Consider the following 15,030-nt stretch of genomic DNA (forward strand, 5'->3'; position numbering starts at 1 on the left):
GAAGTGATGTATAGGATTGATACGGACAAAAGGAAAAAAAGAAAATAGGAATCTAAGCTGAATATGTAAAGATTCAGCACATGTTTTTCAGCATTTTCCCACGATCAAGGAAGTTATCATCAGAACAAGGACTTATGACTGAGATAGGCACAAACAAGCACTAAAAAAACAGTAATATTTGTTCAGAAGTAGTCTGATACAGATCTTAAACTTTAAGCTTAAGTTTTCTGGTTAAGAAACAAGAAAAAAGGGCATTTTAAGACAAATACTCAGCCTATTGGCACAATGCTAGGCAATACCAGGTAACGTGCGTCAAACAATGCGAAATATTGCAAAAGAAACTTGACTGCGAAACACCTAATGCCTACATGGGCATTTCTCGGAACAATAATGGGAACTGTGTGTGTGTGCCAAGAGCTATGTGCTACGTTCTAATGAATACATTCCAAGAAAACTGGGCACAAAGAGGTTGTTGTACTCGCTAACCCAATGAAAACTTTCAAAACAATTAAAGTGGATCCGCCAACAGTATTCAACGAAGGGATTGCATGGTGTCACGTGGAGGCCTTTGATTTTATTCCGTGAAAAAAGCATTACGATTTTAACAGTTTTATGCAATGTATTACCATGATCATGGGCTTTCCCTGAATTATCCTCGGAAACTGCTGGGGAAGGGGGACCAACTTAGGTCAAACTGAAAATCCCGAATACAGTAACTACCCATGTGTGTATATACAGGGTGATTGGTAATTCGACCTATTCCTGGAAAGGGGGTAATACTAGAGCACATTTGCAACAAATTTGACCCTATGCACCGGGGGTCGGAAATCATAGGGTTTCGAGTTATTGCAGTTTGTAGATTTTCGTGACATATTCCGACTTGCGACCAAAAAAGTACTATACCCTAGGCACTTAATCGACATGTTGCTAACAGCTGACGAATGAGTGACTACTGGGAAAAAAATTCATGCCCAAAACACCAATACCCACAAAAAGAAACAGTCATTGGAGCACACGTCATAAAGAAATTTGGAAATTATCGTTTAAATCGAAGAGGATTACTCAAAAAAATGATAATACAGCGTAAAAATTACGGAAAAAACTTAGTTTCATAAGCTCTCCAAAAAGATACAAATGTTGTCAACTGGCACACGGCTTGGGGGGAAAAATCTGAATAAAAAGCGGAGAAGGCGCGTTGCAGACCTCTTTGTAAAGTGAAAAGAAGTTGTCCGTTGTGAGAAATAAAGGAACGAAAATGAGTGAAATAATAATGTTATTTACCATTCTCATGATTCCAGGTTGTCAGAATTAACTGTTACGAAAACTACAAATTCTGTTCAAATTGCCTCCCCGGTTACGTATGCAAGCATGCAACTTGCGGCGTACTTCAGACAGTCACTCGCGTTGACACTCAGTCTCTTATGTATTGGGCGGCGGTCACAATTCTCCCTCTCAACTCTTCTTGGTGGTGTACTGTAGACTAACTCTTTCATGTGACCCCAAATGTAAAAGTCGCATGGCGTCAAATCCGGACTCCCCTCGCCGGCCGCCTCGACCAATCCATCGCATGGGATAATTGTCATCCAGCCACTGTCGCATACCCCGGAAATAGTGGGCTGGGCAGACGATCATGTTGGTAAATCATACCCCTTTTTGTGGCGAGCTGCACATCCTCCAGCAGCGTCGTCAATTGTTCCCTTAGTTTTCATAGGTAATGCCGTTTAGGCTTTGTGGCAGATAGAATGGCCCCATCACATGATTGTGGATGATTCCCATTTAGTGAGAATTTTCTCTGGTGAGCCTTTTCTTTAGATTTTCTGGTGTTATGACATTTAGGGAATCAAAAATGCGCATTATGAAAATTCGTAATACCATCGCGGTCGAATTTGGATTCGTCCGTCCACAGAATTCTTGTGAGAAGATGGGGGTCTACAACGCGCCTTCTCCGCTTTTTATTCCGATTTTTCCCCCAACCCGTGTGCCAGTTGACAACATTTGTATCTTTTTGGAGAGCTTATGAAACGAGGAAGTTTTTTCCGTAATTTTTACGCTAAGTGTGTTACCATTTTTTTTAGTAATCCTATTCGATTTAAACGACAATTTCCAAATTTCTTCATGACGTGTGCTACAAATGACCGTTTCTTTTTGTGGGTATGGGAGTTTTGGGCATGGATTTTTTTCCCAGTAGTCACTCATTCGTCAGCTGTTAGCAACATGTCGATTAAGTGCCTAGGGTATAGTAATTTTTTTATAATTAGTAGTTTTTTGGTCGCATGTCGGAATATGTCACGAAAATCTACAAACTGCAATAACTCGAAACCCCTTGATTTCCGACCCCCGGTGCATAGGGTCAAATTTGTTGAAAATGTGCTCTAGTATTACCCCTATCCAGGAATAGGTCGAATTACCAATCACCCAGTATATACGAAGAAATGCAACCAAGCTTATCGTAGCGACGTCACGAGTTTTGCTAATCCTCCTTCGAATAATTCCTCTCCAACGACAGAACAATTCTCGCGTCGCACTTTTGGACTTTCCCATCGGAGTGACATTGCTGTATCGCATGTTCCACTTTCCTGGGACCGAAGACCTGGAAATCACAAGGTGAAAGACCTGGACAGTAGGGAGGATGCGCTATTCGTGTGCTCCTTCTCGAATAACGCGAACCATCTTGCGACCGCCTCGCGCGGAAATGCTCTGTCACCGTACACACTTCTAGCAAGTGACGATGTATTTCAGTGAGGTTAGCCTTATTTACTCATAACACCAGAGACACTACTTGGTTTTACAAATCTGGACGCTATTACTTGCAACGCACACAACATCGTTCACGACCGATACCGGACGAACTGTTCTTACCAAGCAGTGGCGACAACTGGGTTCGAAAACTTAGGGGGCGCCGGGGGAGGTGCCAAAACTGGGAGGGGGCAAGGCCAATTTATTTTCCCTTGGTAGATAAGGTTTAGCATAGTGCGGGAGAAAAAGTGTCAAAAAGTGGGGGGCGCCCCCCTTGCCACTCCTAATCACCGCCACTGCTACCAAGTGAAAACATTACCGTGACTGTAAAAAAAGTGGAATCCGTCCTACTATTCACGCCAGGTCCGCATGCGTTAATTGGACGAGTCTAGTGGCAAAATAGGGAAAACAAGTTCCGTGAAACAATCCTTTTTCCATTCGGAAAAGATCGGTTACGAGTCATATGACATGTCACAATGTCACAAACCCAAAAGAAGTGAGCGATACAAAACAGTGGAACGCATACAATACTGATCTTAACGCAGGATAGTTTCACGCCGCCAAATTCCTACCTACCTTCCCTTCCGTGTTTTAATTCGTCCACTCAAGCCAGCAGCGAAGTCCTGAGCGAATACCGCTAACTTTTTAATGCGCCTCGTATGTGTGCACATAATCACAGTTCATGCATTGACTATTATGGAAAAGGAGGAAATATACCACCTCAATGGCCGATGAACATTTTTCACACACTGTCAATGTTTTGTAAGTCAAATCACTCCCACTAACCATAAAACATACTATGGGTATTAATATTAATTAAATAAAGGGTATTATTATTGTAGAGGACAGTTAACCTAACTACCTTACACACTAGAAATTTCGGATTATATTTTAGATAGACGAAACCTAACTACCAGCTAAAAAAGATAGAATCTTACATGAGAATGTGCATGTTTTATGATAGAAATCCCCACACAATGACAATTCATGCGATGCGGAAAAATAAAAGCTAGGTTCACCAACTGGTAAGGTAGTTACTCTGATAAAAAGTTTAGTGAAGATTACTTTCTAAGTTTTCTGTAAAAGCTAATACTATATACCATGATACACTTCGGTGTACATCACTTTGAGGCTACAGGTTATTTCACTTAAAGAGGGAAAATCAAAGGTATACCAGGAAAGCAACAACCTTTGTTATTTTGTTTTAAACAACGAATACAGAAACAACTGGTTGTGTAGGTTATCTTTCGAAGCAATCTCTGGTCATTGGCTTCTTTTCAAGCATACGAAGAATGTATGGGAATTAATAGTCTACCCTATACCCGCCTTAGTTCCTGCTCTTTGCTTGTGCATAAAATATGTATTTTCCTAACCACTACTGTGCTCATCTCGATCGTCCCGGGTTCAAGGCCTGTCCTGACGTTGGATGTTTCATTTTAAATGTCGTCTCATTACTTTAATCGAATCATCATTCAGCTCAATCGTCACGATTAACCAAACGTGATGCACAGAGGATATATGAATTTGTTTGTGCAATACTATGACTGTAGACTAACATCAGATATTTTCTGATCCTGATAAGTCCAAAGAATCCTAACTGTAGTATCTTAGTGTGAGCTAAGCTCTTAATATCCCAGACAGAAACCGGGAACTTCGTGCTGCTGAAATAGAATTCGTCCCTCCTGGAAATAAATTTCTATTCGTTCTATGGAAGTCTGAGCTGCATATGCTCAACAATGCGTAAGACCGGCTTGGGAAGGAAGATGAGAAAAGCACCTGCAGTAAACGAGAGGAAAACAATAGAACGCGAGGGAAAGCTCATTGCTTAACAATGACGATGTGTAGGGGGCGGGTCAAGGAGACATCCAGACCCTTACATCCGTTACTCTGCAATTTCTGATGAAACCAAGGCCAAACGAAAAACTTATCTGACGACCGTTGGCCATTTGAGATTCTTCTGCGAAGGCTGTGGGCAGTCTTGAGGATATCTATGCTAGGGATAATAATGAAGCCCGTTTGGATGAGTGCTGCCACATGAAGGTAAATGTCTAATTTTGAATGGAAATTCTGACCGAATTTTATAAAGCAAAGGAGAAATTGGATAAAAAATAAAAAAAATGTCAGGGAAATTTGAAGACACTAAACTCAATAATGGTACGGATTATATTAGATTTCAGTTTCATATCCATAAATATCTTGCTGATGTATGCAGATGTTAATATGGGTTGCAGCATAAATACGTAGTGAAACCATGTCTACTGTCTAAAAAATTATTTTATTATTTTTAATTTTCAAATACTGTATTTCTTAGTGTGGCTAATGTGTTTTTACATAAGGGCATTCAAGAAAGAGCTTGTAAGCTATCGTTATATTTTTATGATTTAATGTTTCAGACCTTTCTTATCTCAGCCATAACCACATCATATCAGCCCGCTTGTTTCTTACGCCTCTGTGCCTACTCTTCTAGCAACACCACGCTTCGCCACAGGTTATACGTATTGTTGGAATTGCAGTTTTATTCACGTAATACAAACATGTCAGTAGTACTAATACGATTATCACTTTCTCTCGTTAAAATCAATTTCCAATACTGAATTACTACTTTATGTTGCCTTTCTGCAACTTGTTGACTCATCGTGACCATCGGGATGAATAATTGGATAAAACTGATGAGACACTCACCATGGAACACACTACTCTATGACACGGGCTCGAACGTGAAAACTTCGGTAGCGAGATTGCGAGTTGGCCGATCAACGCGCCAAGGTTACCGAGAAAACTAAGTTCTTGTATTGAAAATTATTTTTAATAATAAAGAAATAACTATGTTAGAATATATATTATCAGAGCGCAGGAAATATTCCCTCCCCAGTTGGAAAAAGCAAAGCATCGGGGGAAGTTGCAGAGGAGGAAGGACTGACTTTCCCTCCCTCCCTCATTTCTTCAATTCGAACACCTCCTATATGAATCGTTTACTGTGTGAAACCTTACATTAGTTTAAATATGCGGTATTATTTGTAGCTTTAGACGCGCTATAATAATAATTCATTTATTTATTTAGCGGGCGAGGTTCAGTCATATGCAGTCTACCACCTGACCCCGTCATTGTCTACATAGATAATACCGGGTGATTCAAAAGTGTCTTGACATTTTCCTTATATTGCTAATGAATGGTTTTTCAGGATGGGATATAATACACTGTTGTTTTCCAGCAAGATTGTGCACCACCCCATTTCGCCAGAATCGTTCGGGACTACCTCGCTGACACCTTCCCCGATAGGTGGATTCGCAGTGGCTCACGAAGACTTTGGGCGGCTCGCTCTCCACACCTGACTCCCCTACACTTTCCTTTCTGCGGATTCGTTAAGTCTAGGGTGTACCAAGTAAAAGTCTACACGATAGAGCAACTGACACAGCGAATAGTTGCAGCAACGGGGAGATCACGCCAGCTATCTTGGAGGACGCACCCCTTGATTACAAGGCGACGACGTTACCACTACACCATCGGGGAGGCCCTGTAATCAGTCTTTTGAAACTAACGAGTCACTTAAAACTAAATTAAAAGTAATGCTACATTCATTTACGTTCTTGCATAGAAAAAAAATTCTCTAAACTTTCCTGGGACACATTGATCGAACCGATTGGCTGAATGGTCCTGCCTGAAACTGTTAAACTACTTCCGCGTGTACCCTGATTGGTTCATTTGTACAGCTAAAGAACACAATGATCATTTTGGACATGTATCTGCTTCTTTGCTCCAAATTTAACATAATTCGGGTTTGCTAAAGAAGTAATAAATGGTAACCTTCTTGTAGTAAATACCTTGGATGGGAGCAACAATTTTCTTTAAATATACAATTATACTTTGAATTTTCTAGCGTCTATGACGTTTATTACAATTTAATAAAATTAATATTAGTTTTAAATCGTGAAGAGGAAAATATTGAACACTCGGTTTGTTGTTAATGCATTAAATTAAATTCTCTTACAAGTAATATCTTATCTAGAAAAAAATAATTGTAAAAGTAACACTTTTGTGAAAGTGACATTCGAAACACCGCTAATAATGAAGTATTATCAATTTCATTGCCACATAGAAATGGTATGTAATAATAGCAATTTCTTATAATCAAATAATGCAGAATTTTAAAACAGTGGGCTGCTTCTAGTCATTTCAATTAGCCTGGAAAAAAATACGACAAAATTAAACACAGGGTGCTATGTTCAAGGCTTCGGCACACTGTTACTGTGCAAACACGTCGCAGTGCGTGTTTCCTGCATGTCATGATAATTAAAATTCCACCTCCCAGTTGGTTGAAAAGGAACAGAATGAAATTCAAAAGCCTAAGTGATTTCCCTTTACTTGCTGCGCTTCGAAACCATTGCTACAGAGTGTGTGCGAATTAAACTTTTACATCATTGCTTGATATGGGTTGCTAATACACACGAATAGCAACCAGCAGAAAAATTTCAAATGCCAAAAACTACACATTAGTTTTCTCACACCAATATATTTCCTCAGTATTCATTGTTTCAATACTTTCTGTAGTGAATATTTGTTTTTCGTTAATTGTTATTGCATTCTCATTAACAATTTTCTCGTAACACAGAAAATGCAACTGCCCCCCAGAACATAATGTTTGTAGGATCTACACTACATGAACATCCAGAAACAGTTTCACTTGTGCAAGGATTTAAAGTGAGGATAGCGAAAGGAGAAGCCTTACCATAGTGTATATTTTCCGATCTTATAAACTTTTTACATGAAATTTCTAAACATATCTTAATAAGCTGATACACGCTCTCAGTTTAATAACAGTTCAATGTGTTGTCATCGATTGCATTGATTACATTGGGAAGTATGAAACTAAAGCTTATAAAAATGTGCCACTTTGTGTGAACAGGAGTGTACACTGAACAAATTAAGGTTTAATGGAATCATTTCTGTTATAGCATAACATATGAGATTGGTAGGAGATAAAATATCAACCCTAGCAGTGGTAAAGATTTACTGATCTTCCCGGAGACAGTTGAGTGAAAGAGGATAAACCCCCTCGCCCCCTAGAAATAAATACAACAAACCACTACCAAAAAAAACTATCGGGGTTCTTCTTAGAACCCCAAATATGAACTAGTTAACGGAGACATAAATTTGGCAACGTAGCGCCTATCTGGTACGTTGATTTTTTTTTTAGATTTTTCTATGTTGTCCAGCTACCCGTGGCAAGTGGTTCGTATTCGCCGCATTGTTCTACAGCAGCGTCGGAAATTACTCTTGGAGAGCCAAGGGTAGGGGGTTCCACAGAACCCCCCGCCCTTTTCCCGTCGGACTGCTTCAGAGTAAATTCACTTAAAATGTCATGCTTGCTGCCGTTGGTAAACGCGTTGTCCTTGCGTTCTGAAAAGTGAAAATATAGACAACTTCCATTTCTCGTACTTTTCTTTTTTTAACCTACACTTAAAGCAATATTGCGTAATTATATACATATAAACACAGGGTTTCGCAGATAACCACCGACAAAATGTAGTACCGTGTAGAGAACAAGGCAAACAAGTTTCCTCGATAACTTTTTCCTAGTTGAGAGCTCAGAAGGGTGCGAAATCATTTTATACTGGTGGAGAGGGGGAGAAATATATTAATCTACAAAACCCCTCCCCTTCCCCATATACGATATACATATTTATAATGTTATTAAAAGTAGAAATAAATTACTAAATTAAAAATATATTCTTATTAATTACCCAAAAATAAAAATAAAATGTTACTTTTAAATATATCAGATTTTATAAAGTAGCAAACTACGTCCTTTACTAACTGTTTAAAGACGTTAATATATTATGAAATAGTTGAAGTGGTTTTATTATGTGCAAGTTATTATTAAGCTTTTATAGCATCAATAAACGATTTTTGAGATTCATTACTTCAATTCCTGGAATCTCAACACTTTCTATTTCTTTTACAAGAACCTAATGTAACCTCTGTTTTTTTCTTCAAAATTCAAGCGATCTTTTCGCATGTGTCACTGCATAAATCAATTAGATTTCAGTTTTTATTGTTTTGCATTCTTGTTTTACTTTTATTGAGCGTATTGACTTAGATTTGTTAATTATCTCTTCAGAGAAAAAGCATTGAACCCTCACAACTACACTAATTTGTGTATGTTTTCGATATAATTGTTAGTACAGTATATTTGAAATTAAAGGTAATTGCTTATCTTTTGTTTGTTGTAACAAAAAGTCTGCCCCCGGGAATTTTAGGTGGGGGGATTTTTGAGGCCTAGATTGTTGGTGGGGGGGGGAATCCCACAGGATTTCGCAACCTGGTGCTCAGAGGCAAAGACGTGTCCAAGATTTTCGAAAGAGGGAGGTACCTACATTTTTTTTGTAGTCAGCCCTCATTTTGCCATCTCTCCACGTAAAATTGAATCAGTTCAATTTCCTAAATATTCCACTATTGCACTGCAGCAGTAAAATTCATCAACCTAGTTAAAATCAAACTCTGGATGCGTAAGCTAGAAGGAGCGTGGTCCAAATTTATTTTCATCTCAAATTTTTATTGCAAGTTGGTATACACTTGGCGAAAAAATTCAGAATGTGGAACCCCAACGAAAGGTATTAAGTAGTAAATCAGATTAGATAAAGCCCAATCCAGGTTCTCTCAAATAAGTCACCTTATATACCTAATCCCTACAATCCGGATAGAGAGCTTATCTTTCATCGGAAGTACAATGTCCCAAAATTTTACAAGTATCAACAACACATAAGTTACATACAGGCAGTGACGTGACCAGGATTTTCGAAACGGGGGGCGGGGGAGTAAGGATAACTTTTTTAGTAGTCAGCCCTCATTTTGCTATCTTCCTGCCTCTGACGTTCTTTTTTTTTTTTTAAGGAACATTTATGACACCCACCAACTCGCCATGGGCACGCCACTGCATACAGGTGCCATATTACGACCTTTGGCATCGTAGAATTTCGGTGGGCGGGAACGTAAAGTGGTTGACTCGTAATCTTGCAACCGAGGCTTCCAGGTTCGAATCCCGACCTGGACATGTGGTGCTCTTTTATGAGTGTTCCTTCAATTTCGTCGCAATATGCCAAAAGTGGCACAAAAGGGATGCAAAATACAAATATTTATGACAAAGAGTAGAATTGATCAATGGGACTAAATTTTAATACGAGTAATCACCAAGTTTCCTGGAAAGGAAGGGGTTCACTTCTAATCGCAAGTTGTCAATTGACACATATTTAAATAATTAGTTTTTAAGCATCTATCGATGATGACCTCTTTCACTGAAACTATACTGCTAATTCCGCCTAGCTTTCAGTTGTATAATCAGTTTGATGGAATCTTCAGCATGATTTTAAAATCAGTAAATTTCTCTTCGGAACATCAATTTTGTGGTCTTTTGGAGCAATTTATTTCGAACGTTTTATTATTTTTTTGTCTAAATATTTTAGCTTTTAATCAGCATGAGGCAAACCTTGAATGTGCCGAGAAGAGTTGGGCCAACCCAGTGTCCAGGTAATAACCTTGCCCACGTTGACGCGCAGGTGTTAAAACATTGGCGAACCTTCAGAGGTTACTGGACGCAAGGTGACTCGCGTAAAAACTTTCAAAAGAAGTATTCTACCTACCTGTTTAAGCAGCTGTCCCACGTCTCAACGTGGCATACTGTCAACTCTGCCGTGACGGATATTCTCCTACCCTTGCACACGAAAAACTACCACAATCACTTCCTTCACAGTTTCCGTAAAGTAACACTTCGGCCGGTTTTCCTTGTAGCATGCGAGATGATACTTAAGAACACTGAATAACTTCGCAAGAATCCCGGATTTTTTTTTAAGTCTTCTGTCGAACCTGAGCCAGTTTCTTCACAACGGCCACATTATTCAGCCGGAAAGGTAAAACGTTCTGCCCCATGCAAACGAGACTGTGGCACAGCACACCAGTTGAACAGCGCTGCTACGCGTTTCGTCTTCCGTGCCTCGCCAGCAACTGAATTCCAGTCTCCCCCACCCCCACGGTCACGCGTAAGGGAGGGAAAGGAGGGAGAACGCCCGCCTTCCCATCAACCTGCCCAGCCAGCCTCCGCCGCTGCCAAGGCCACGGATTCCGTGGGAGTAGTGTATGCAACGCAGACTGATGTACACACCATTGGCGTAGCCAGCCAGGACTACCCAGGGACGAGCCCCTCCCGACATTTTGCCAAATTAATAATGAAGATTTCCAGAAACGAAAGTGGTGATTTTTACATATTTAGAAGTGTGTTGGCTCTTGTTTTCGTGTATTACCAGAAAATGTAATTGAAACATGTTGTATTATGTCCTCGAGGACGTATTTTGAGGGGGGTAGGGTCCAGAGGATCCGGACCCCTATAAAACTTAAAGAAGTCCAACACTAAATAAGTAAAACACTTGTTTTCTGTTGCATAATAAAAATGATTTATTTCCACAGAACTTATATAAAGTTAATTATAAGATTATGATAATACAGCATTGCGCTACGAATATACGTACCAATATCTAATAATAATAATGTTGGCATAAAAATAATGATCAGGTACTTTACGTTTCAACAGTTAGACCTAACAGTTTTTTGGTATTAAATAAATAATCCATTTAAAAAGGTTTGACATTAATTTCTTTGGAATGACAGCTGCTTTGTACAAAATTTAGTGATAGTAACTAGACCAGGCGCGGCTCGTGCATAATTTTCCTGGGGGTTCACCAAAATTATGAAAAGTGGACTTACCTAAACCTTTTGAGACACTACACGCTTTGGTTCGTAGAGATAGTTCTGGGAAAATTATCAAATTTTGGCCGGTAGATTACTGACAAAGTTGATTTGCTTTATGTTCAGATAACAGTGACAGCACCAAAGAGTGTGTGTGTAGGGGGTGATCATTTTAATTTAAGATTTTCGTATGGTATTGTATTTAGGGGTATCTCAGAATTCAGAAAATATTCTCGCCTCAATTTTACCTCTTCCACTCTTGCCAACTCTTTTCTGGTCCCACCACTGTCAAATAGACTATATTATTGAAACTGGATCCTGAACCTACAGTTAAAAAATACAAATCTCTGCCTGCTAAAATGAGTATGTATCAGTAATCGAACCCAAGACCCCTTGATTACAAGATAATTCTTATATAACTATTCGAAAGTATATCGCTAAATCAAAGCGATTAGATTCTATTCTATGCAATATGTTAACTTCTCGCACAGCAACAACTACACTCCTTCCAATACACAATCCACCTCACTTCACTCAACGTATCACTATGCCATATATATTTCAATCACTAGCCATGCACTTCAAAACAAACTAACAAGTATGGAGACAATGACACGTAACAAAGTCAAATGCGCGCGTCCCTTCGAACACCCTCTCGCGCTAGAGTATAACTGATCGCACGAAACCCAAACAACTTTTTGGTCGTCTTCTGACGTAAGTGCGAAATGCCTTCATTGTTAGGTGAGGCTTGAATAAATAGCAAATATTACATTTTTGGTCAAGCACGGTAAGCCCCGAAAATTGAGTGTATATATTCTAAGACAACTAAACCTAAAAAGCCTAACATGTCAACGAAAGCATTTAGTCTGACGTAAGAAGACCAAAAGGTTGTTTAAGTCTTGTCCGATAAGCGACCACTCGCCCTCGCGCTATTTTTGACTTTTCGGCTCCTTCCACCTGAAGTGTTTCCATCTTAAAGATGAAAACTCTGAATGTGTAGGCAAGTTGTTTTCTGTCATATTTATCTTATTTGTCCCATCATCTTTACTTCTAGCTTTCGTTCGGTGTTACCTCTACATTTGTATTACACCCTCTTCATTAATCTAATAAGTCTTGTAAAATATAAAAATACAAAGAGAATGCCAAATGAATTCAAATTGAAACACATAGTGCAACACTGGAAGAGAGAAGAGCGTGATTCACTCCAGCTCGCTGGTGATCCTACGAACTGCGCATGTCCGTTTTGACGAGACGGCCTTTCTCCAGTCTCAGACTGCATGTATTTTCGCCATATGTACGCGTCGAGCTTCTGCTAGCCGTCCTAAGCTTTTAGCATGGTAGGGGTTGCCTTGCGGCGGTTCAGCGGAGACTTTGCACGAAACGGAACTAGAGGGGAGCTGAGTGGCTCTGGCCCGCGGTTTCTTCTTCTCACTAAGAGAATTTGCCACTCTACGCTTATGAACATCTCAGTTATTGTTTATTTTGTATATTACTGGGGGTTCACTGCACATTTGCGCTATACAGCCAACTGCGCCTGAACTAGACACAAGCTAGATAATAAATAAATGCTATTATTATTTCTCTATTCTTATATAATATTTTTACCTGTTCAAGTAATAATAATAATGCTAATACTAATGTTCGTATTATTAATAGACATGTTAACCTTATTAACTTATTTTAAACTTTATTATTATTATTGTTATTATTACATGTGAGACAATTTGTTCGGACCCCTCTCGAAATACAGTTCTAGAGGTGTGTCTTTGTGTCATATGTCAGGCCCGGCGGAAGGGGGGCGAACCGTGCCAGTGGGGCAATTTTTCAGGGCGGCAAAATTTGAAGAGAAGAAAAAATAAGTCTATTGAAAACTTTAAAGTTTCGTATTATATTATATAACTTGGAAGTTAATATATGCCAACCCACAGTTTTGAAGGAACATATCAGTAGTCTCACATTAAAACCCCTGAGTGCCACAAGGGGGGAAGCAGATTCGATGTCTTAACTCCGTTGAGATATCAAGTGGGGGATGTCTATGATGCGCTCCTTCAAATAAGTTGCGACAATATAACGGGATGATCGCACGTGAGGCTCGTGTATTGCAAACCAGTCCTTTGCTCATTATCTGATATGACTTTTTACTCCACGTAATGTATGGAGCAAATGTCTTCAAGACATTAATCTACAATGTGTTAGATGCTGTTAGATGATTTCTTGCAAACATATCAGCTCTCTGAAAAAAAGCAGGAGTGATTAAAAATTTCAAAGTTTCTTAGACGCCACTTGGCAGCCTTGCAGAGCCTCCCTCCTTCCACTCGTGGAGGCTTCCGGGGGCGGCGACCTGTGACTCCCGGTTGATGAGAAAGAATTGACATCGAATTTAGATATAGATGATCCAAAGATAGGCAACACTGCACAGGGCTGAAATCGAAAGAAGAAGCAGTTTCACTATGATGAAACAGTTGAAGATCCACAAAAACGGTACAAAGTTGATTTTTATTACTAGAACCCGGAAGTTTGGCAAAATGCCCCTTTTTATCTACTGCATATATTGATAATTTTTTTCCGGATATACGTTTCTTATGTTGTTTCGAATGTTTTAGAAGCCTTTTCATTTTGTCTATTTTGCCTATTTAAGACCCCACTGCCTATTTTTAATTATAATGCCTTTTTTTGCCTTTTTCAACGAAATTTGACATTTTTTTTAAAAAAAATGTGTATATAAATTATTTTTCTCCCAAAAAAACGTTGTTGGCATTTATTTTTCTTCCGTTTATTATGTGAATAATTTTCGCCTTATTTAAGTAATATTGAACTCACGCATGTTTCAACATTGCTGAAGGAGAAAAGTGTGAGAAAAAAGTATTTCATGCTGAGTCAGTATATTGCCTTTCGGTTAACATTTCTTGTGCATGATTGACTGCTGAAGTGGACAGGTTGATTTCGAACACAAAGAAAATATTTCTGAAATCTCCCTCTCGAACCCGAAAATTTCAGGAAGTTGCTATTGAGCTTAGTTTACCTCAGCAACCAGTCTTGACGAGATAGGGAACCTGGATATCAGCAGCTATATATTATGCTAACAACCTTCAAAAAATCAGTGAGGTGATCGATGCTCTTCCAGAAAATGAAGCGGCTTCAATTCGTGAAGTGAAAAAACTCCTGTGCTATTCAAGTTTACTTTTGCACATTATGGTGAATTGCCAGAGACAATTACAATTATAGCATCCATGAAAATCTTCGAGGAATCTATGCAGCAGATGATGGAAGTGCCAGGAGAAAAGGGGTGAGCTGTTGCGGAAAAGTGCTAACGGGTAGTGAGTGCAAATTAGGATTTGAAACAATTGAAAACAATTTGTGATATTCTAAAAGGTGAAAATGCTGTTACCAAAATGAGTCCAGCTACATTAGCTTGTTATATGTATGCTCCAATAACTTCTGTCGAAGTAGAAAGATCATTTTCTATTATGAAAAACATTCTCTCTGACAGACGACTATCAATGAATGTTGAGAACTTAAAAAAACTCCTTGTAGTTATGTGCAATCAAGACGGAGAA

General features: G+C 39.1%; 1 protein-coding gene across 1 annotated transcript in view; it reads right to left on the bottom strand.

Moving 5' to 3' along the window:
• Positions 1-10,726, bottom strand: part of LOC145998955 (beta-1,3-galactosyltransferase 5) — a 75,800-nt gene extending 65,074 nt beyond the window's left edge. Inside the window, exon 1 of the mRNA XM_083135786.1 lies at positions 10,375-10,726. The gene's annotated coding sequence lies outside the window, so the exon portion shown is untranslated. The remainder of the gene's footprint in view (positions 1-10,374) is intronic.
• Positions 10,727-15,030: the final 4,304 nt, after the last annotated feature.

Source organism: Lepisma saccharinum, chromosome 14 (assembly GCF_977018435.1).
Source record: "Lepisma saccharinum chromosome 14, izLepSacc3.1, whole genome shotgun sequence".
NCBI lineage: Eukaryota > Metazoa > Arthropoda > Insecta > Zygentoma > Lepismatidae > Lepisma > Lepisma saccharinum.